Source organism: Manis pentadactyla, chromosome 14, assembly GCF_030020395.1.
Source record: "Manis pentadactyla isolate mManPen7 chromosome 14, mManPen7.hap1, whole genome shotgun sequence".
Lineage (NCBI taxonomy): Eukaryota > Metazoa > Chordata > Mammalia > Pholidota > Manidae > Manis > Manis pentadactyla.
Window position 1 is genome coordinate 76016773 of NC_080032.1, and position 6705 is coordinate 76023477.

A 6705-nucleotide genomic window follows, 5' to 3' on the forward strand; every position below is an offset into this window, starting at 1 on the left:
GTTCCCTGTCTTAGCTCTGGATCGGCTGAGGTGCTCCATTAAGGCAGGTGGCATCGACTAGGAATTCAGCTTTTTCTTTTTTTCCTTACAATGTATTTGGAAGAGTTGAAGAGGAGAGTCTTAGCTAGTTTACAGATTGTGGAGGAGAAAGAGAAAGGCTTTGATACTCAGAAATATTTATTAAAGATCACTACTTTGTAACAAGATCAATTAAACATGCCTATTCATTAATGTGCAAGGCCCTGTGCCTGGTACCAATACAATGAGAATTCCCTGAAAAAGAAATTGTCTTTGTAATTCAAATTCTACTGCAGGTCAACTTCAGTGAGATCACTCTCATTTAATTCCCTAATACAAAGATCCACCTAGGAAGATTCTCTTAAGATTTAGTAATAGTATTTATTGTGTCTTTCCTGAGAAGCTTCACTTGTATTTTCCTCTTAGGTAGTAATACTAGATAACATCCTTAGACATCTCCCATATGGAAGACACTACGCCAAACACTTCACCTGTATTTTCTTGGGATATTCTCACAATGTGTATGTGAAGAAAGAACTGGTAATTCCATCGGGGAGGTTAAGTCACAGACTATTTTACTTTCCTCTTTTTTTAGCTACCAGGAAGCTTAGAGCAAGGTTTGAAGCCTAATCACAGCAACTACATTGACCTCTCTTTTTTTTAAAGTGTAAAAGACATTTTCTTTTTTTTTGCCTTAGGTTATATATATATATATATATACAAACTATTTTTCAAATATTATTTTCTCCTCTAATTTTTTTTAGTCCTTAATAATAGTTGTATTCATCATGTTTTTAGTGATCAAATATATTTTTGAAGGTAAACAGGGTATCAAAAATTGAATTTTACCCTTAAGTGTATTCCTATAGAGCCAATCTATTACAGTTATGAAATGAGTTTCTAATTTGGATTTTAGACTTTTGATGTTTTCACCAAATGATGACACAAACATGTACTCTACATGCTCCTTGAAGTTTGTCTCTTTATACATACGATGATATTTGCAGCTGTACAGGAAATTCACACATATTTTTAGGAGAGAACTAGTAAAAATAATTGATATTTAAAATGCAATTTGGAGCAAACAATTGTGAGAAAAAAATTGATGCTTCATGTATTAATTATCCTGGTAGATTTTTAGTCTTGGGAAAGCTTTTCTCTGATTCTATACTTTGAATAATTTTCTTTATTGTTAAAATATGGAATTATGAAATAGTTTTAAACTATGCATATAAAATAGCACTTCGGCCTTAATTCTTATATTCTGTTGAATTTCCACTGAGAATGTTAATGAAAATTGCATAACACAACTATCAGATGACTTTTGGGCTATCTGCATGCACACAACTATTTGGTTAACTTGAATAAATGTGATTTACCATGTAAAAGATTAGGAAACTAGCCTTAGTTTCCTCAAATTTCTATTTAATTGGGACACATGCAATCAGAATGATAAGATATAATATAGAATACTTTCTCATATTAGTCACTAGTCAGAGGATAACTAAGGATGAAGAACATTTCAAGTTTCAGCATTAGATGACTTACATTTTTGAGAAGTTGATAATAGAATTAGTTTCCTTGAACTCTAGTTTTTCCCAATTTAGAATAAGTTGGAACATTTTTTCAGTAATATAAGTTGAAAGCTTATTTATTGGATTGGATTGTAAATATTTAACACAACTACATCAGTTAAACTCTGGTCCACTAGGGTGAAAGATCTTACACAGGTCTCCAAATTGTAATTCCAGAACTAAATGCGCCATCACTCTTCATTAACAATGTCTAAGCAACTTTTTAATGAACTTACTTTGAAATAGTGGTGACACACATGAGCAGATAGCTCATTCCATTAATACTGAGTACCATAAACAAGGCTGTGTTAATACTTTGGGGATAAAAAGATACATCAAAATTCTACCCTCAAAGAGGTGTCAGTTTCATGGGGGGAAATTAGACATGTTAGCAAAATACACAAGACCTTAATAATCGGAACAGATAAAGGACCCTGAGACCTAAGAGTTATGTTTACTAAATCCCTCAAAATATTTGATACGACCAAGTTAAGTGATTGATCAGAGTTTGAAAACCAACAAAACAGAAACAAATACAAAAACCACATGATTGTGATAGAAAACACACTTGCCCACATTATGAACTTGGTGGGCTACATTGTAAGGGGTTTTATTTTCTCTAATCACTTTTGCTGTGTCATGGTGATTTTCTTCTTCGTATTACCTAACACCACTTCGTACTTGTCTCATATTTTCCATCACTTTCAGTTATTAAACCAAGCATTAGCTCCTATTCAATTCCACGGATATCTCCATCTCTTCCTCCAGCACCAGGCAGGTTCAGGCCCCCAAGACTCCTTTTACTCCTTTTTCTAGTGGGAGGTAGAGATGGCAGGATGGAGAGGGATGTGGTCTGCCACTGGGTCCCCACTTCCCCTGACCTTTTTGAGCGTCTGACCATTCTTTTAGGTGTATTGGGTGAGCTGAGAGGAAATAGAGGAGAAACTGCTTTCTTCTATCACATGCGTTGTGTTGGAAGGGCAGCCTGGCCTTGCGATGACTCACTATGCTTCTCTCCACTGCTGGTTGCTTCCATTTGCACGGTGGTTTCTGTAAAGATGGTGAGCCTTGTGCTCTGGGGGAGGTGTTTGGCTTCAAAGTAAAGAGGCATCTTTGGGCTCCCCTGTGGGCTATGGTGCTAACCTCCTTCCTAGTGGGGAGGCCGGCAGCTTCACAGCTCATGTCTCCACCTTGGTGCTTCATCACATGGACTCATGGGAACCTCTGCTGCTGTTCTTGGGGCCTCTGAGGGCATGCGGGGTCTATGGATGGGGCTGTTGTCCATCTCCTCTTGGACACTCTATGTCCTCTCTGACTTTGTGTGAACTGGTGCTCGGATGTGCCCACCTTCCCCCACCCTTTTTGAAGTATCTAGTCCAGGAATGGGCCACGGTGTCTAAGTTCATATATGGCCCCAAACGCGTGTCATGCTCCCTCAGGAAGGCTCCAGTGGTAAGATGGGTGCGGGCCCACAGGTTACGGAGCCCCATAAGCACCCAGATGGTGATCTTACCCATCAGCACAGGATTCTCTGGGGTTCCTTCTCACTTGGCTTCAGGGGCCGAAAACCCCATTCACCTTGAGTGATTCGCTCCTTATAACCTGGGTCTTCTCATCTATTTCTTTTCTCTTGACTGCTTATTTGAATTAGGTAGAATAGTGGGGGGGCGAGGGATTGAGTGGCAGCAGCTTAGCTTCTGTTTAATCAACCCTGAGGTTGTGCTCGGCCCCATTATTTTTGACCCGCTTAGGACATTTTAATTAATTAATTAGTACATTTCCCCCAGTTTTGGATTCTGGTTGTTCACGCCAGGGCAATGGAAAAAAAGAAATCCTACTCAACATCATGTTACATAGAGACAAAATTCTGTATCCCCTCTGTTTCCTTACCTAACTGTGGACATTCCTGTCATTTAAAATTTCTTCTTTCATCTTCATTGTTTTACATACAACTGCTTACTCAGTTTTTTATCCTGCCTTTTTCCAATTGAAGTCATTGTAAAAATAATTTCCTTGTGGTACTGCAAACGATTTATAAAAATGATTTTCAGTGTAGAAAGTTCTTCCATTGTCTATTTGGCATTGATCATTTCACTTACTAATTAATCATTACTTAATCATTTTACACTTGTAGATCACTTAGATGGTTTCAGATAAAAAGTAGTGTAAATAGTGCTGAGAAGAAGATCTTTGGAAACATGTCTTTTCTCCTATATGAGATTATTCCATTTATATAGGTGTTAATATGTACTTCATGAATGACAGCAATAGTACTGAGCTTATGTGTTTCAGAGCCTTGGAAAACATTTTGTTTTAAATATAGGCATGATTTGATGTTGGTTATAGTACTGCCTAAATGGTATCCCTTCTGACTCTGGATGAGATCTCCAGATTCTTCCTTTTGGTTATGGCTTATTTCTGTCTCTTAAGTTGATCACCAGTGGACTATTTTTATTATTTAATATTTTATTTTCATGGTTTTGGCAATAAGTGATATGTTTGTTTCTGTTCCGGGAGTTTGGCAAAGCTTTCTGTAAATTTCAGAATCATAACAACCAGTTTACACTCTGCCATGTAAGACTGCGATCACTCCCCTGAATCCCAACAACTTGGTAAGTTTTGGGAAGCTTCATTGAGTGCCTTTTCTGGAAACCCTGTTGGAAACCCCTGATTGGACTTCTTTCAATGAGTTCTTCTAAGAGCATAAACTTAAACACATTTATAATTTTCTAGAGTAGGTCCAGTCCTTTTATTTTAGAATTGCTTTCCTGTCAGAGCCTAAAGTGAAATAAAACAAAGCATTGGAAAAGATAACGGCAAAGCTTTTTGTCCCTTCTCATAAGGTGGGTCAGGTGTGTGTGCTTATCAGGGAACTGAAAGAATGAACATATTCCTAGACGCTGAGCTGCTCAGCAGTTGGTCTCTGAAGCAGACAGCTACAGAGTGGCCTTGTGCTACTTACCTCTTCCCTTTATAGCTGGAAGTAAAAAAATAAGAGAGGATCCTAAACACTGAACACAAGCTAATAGATTTCTAAAATACAGGTCACTTGTTGCTTTTTACATTTTTTGTTTCTTCATCAGATTATTTGTTTTTTTTTTTAATGTTGAGTTGTATGAGTTCTTTGTGTATTTTGCACATGAGCCCCTTATCATAAATACGATTTGCAAAATCTTCTCCCATTCAGTAGGTTGTCTTTTCGTTTTGTTGAGTGTTTCCTTTGCTGTGCAGAAGGTTTTTAATTTGATGCAGTCCCCCTAGTTCATTTTTCTTTTGTTTCCCTTGCCAGAAAAGTCTGGCTCAGAAAACAGATTAACGTAGTTTCCCTCAAGGTTTCACTGTTGTCCTGCTGACCGTGCTCCTGATGTGCAGACAGCCAGTGGCTTGCTGGAAAATGCAGTGACTGCTAGTCAACTGAATTAGCAAAACTAACCTGGGAGAACTCTTCCTGTTGCGTTCCTTTGTAATCATGGCCTGGGGATTCACATACGCTGGGTGGCACATTCTGGATGATGAGGAATATAGATACTGGCATGATTATGCAGCTTAGCATCAGCTAGAATTGCAGCTGCTGGTGGAAATTCAAATGTCCTAGTTTGTGGCACAGGTCTGGGGAGGGGAGACATCTTGGAGGATACCTGAGCGGAAGGGCCCTCATTAGAGGGTGAGCAGATTGCAGAGGGCTGCCGTGGCTGAGTGTGAGTAGTGAACAGGATGGCCTGATGGTTTGGATCTTCCGTCATGGTACTTGGCAAATGAATGTCATTTCCTAGAACTGTAGGGGGAAAAATAAGGAATGTGCAATAGCAGGCAGAGTCCACAGGGAGAGGATCCAAAAGGAATAAATAAGACTCATAATGGGAAAAGAACTGCAGGAAATTAAGAGAATTAACATTATGGCCCAAGTCCAGAAAACGAACCCGTTTGTTTTCTCAGTATAGGTTTGTTTTTCTCTCTGTGGGAATGACAGGGAGACACTATGTGGATCATGTAAATCTCTTCAGTTGAAGAAACATTATCTTTCCATTTGATTTTGATAGGCTAAATAAACCATACTATTTAATAATTTCACTGTGTTTATGGTGTCATCTGGTTAAAGCTGAGCTGACTCAATTAAGTCAAAACAAAATGAATGACCCTCTTTCCCTCTCCCTCCATCAAACGTCAACTCAGTTCTGTTGAGCTTTTCCTGTGTCTCAGAATGCGGGGAGGATGCATGGGAGGGCTGGTGCATCTGAGGCTCCTGCTGAAGGTCTGCCAGGCAGGGAGAAGACTACGCTAGAAACGAGTGTGTCAGATTCAGGCATAGCAGTGATGTCAGAAGTCTGATTGGACTGTACTTCGGCTTCTTGGATAGTTACCTATGGGGGGTGGTTATCCAGAGTCATGGCAGGCATCATGAAACACCTTCTGTTACTATCATCTCTTGCCCTTCATCTCCTAAATGATGGTCTAACTGTGACTTTTAGAATAAGGCTATCTGCACAGAGGGATGGGACAGTGTACACCCTGTCACAAGGAGTCTGGAGTAAGATATTTAGAAAACAACATTATGAAAGGAGGACCTTTGCTAAGTAGGGGTGGACAGGGTAGTAGAATTGGGGGGTGGGTATGTCCAGGGACAGATGACTTTGCTGTTAGCACAATGTGCATTGCTACTGTTACTGCCACCTTGCCTGAGCTGTCTGCCAGGCATTGTAAAGGCAAATCATGACGTAAAACTGAATTAAAATTTAAGAAGGAATTTAAAAATTAGATTAAATTCTACACAAAATGCAAAACAAGTATTAGGAAAAAAAAATGAGGTAAAGAATTTTATAAACTTAAAGAAGAAGCTAAAGGAAAGATACAATTTTTAATAGGATTTATTGAATGGAATAATAAAATGGGTAAAAGACTTTAGAAAAAACAGGATGAGAAAAATGCAGAGAAGAAAAGAAATAAAGATGAGCAAATGTGAAAATGTGTGATTTAAAAATCAAAGATAGGACAGACAAAAGTAAAAGCAAGAAGTAAGGTGATCAAAAAGACTGATGGTAAACATCCAACAGGAAAAGTAAAGTAGCATAATTGAACAGCAAGCTAAAGCAGTGGTGGGCTGTCGAGCTGTTTT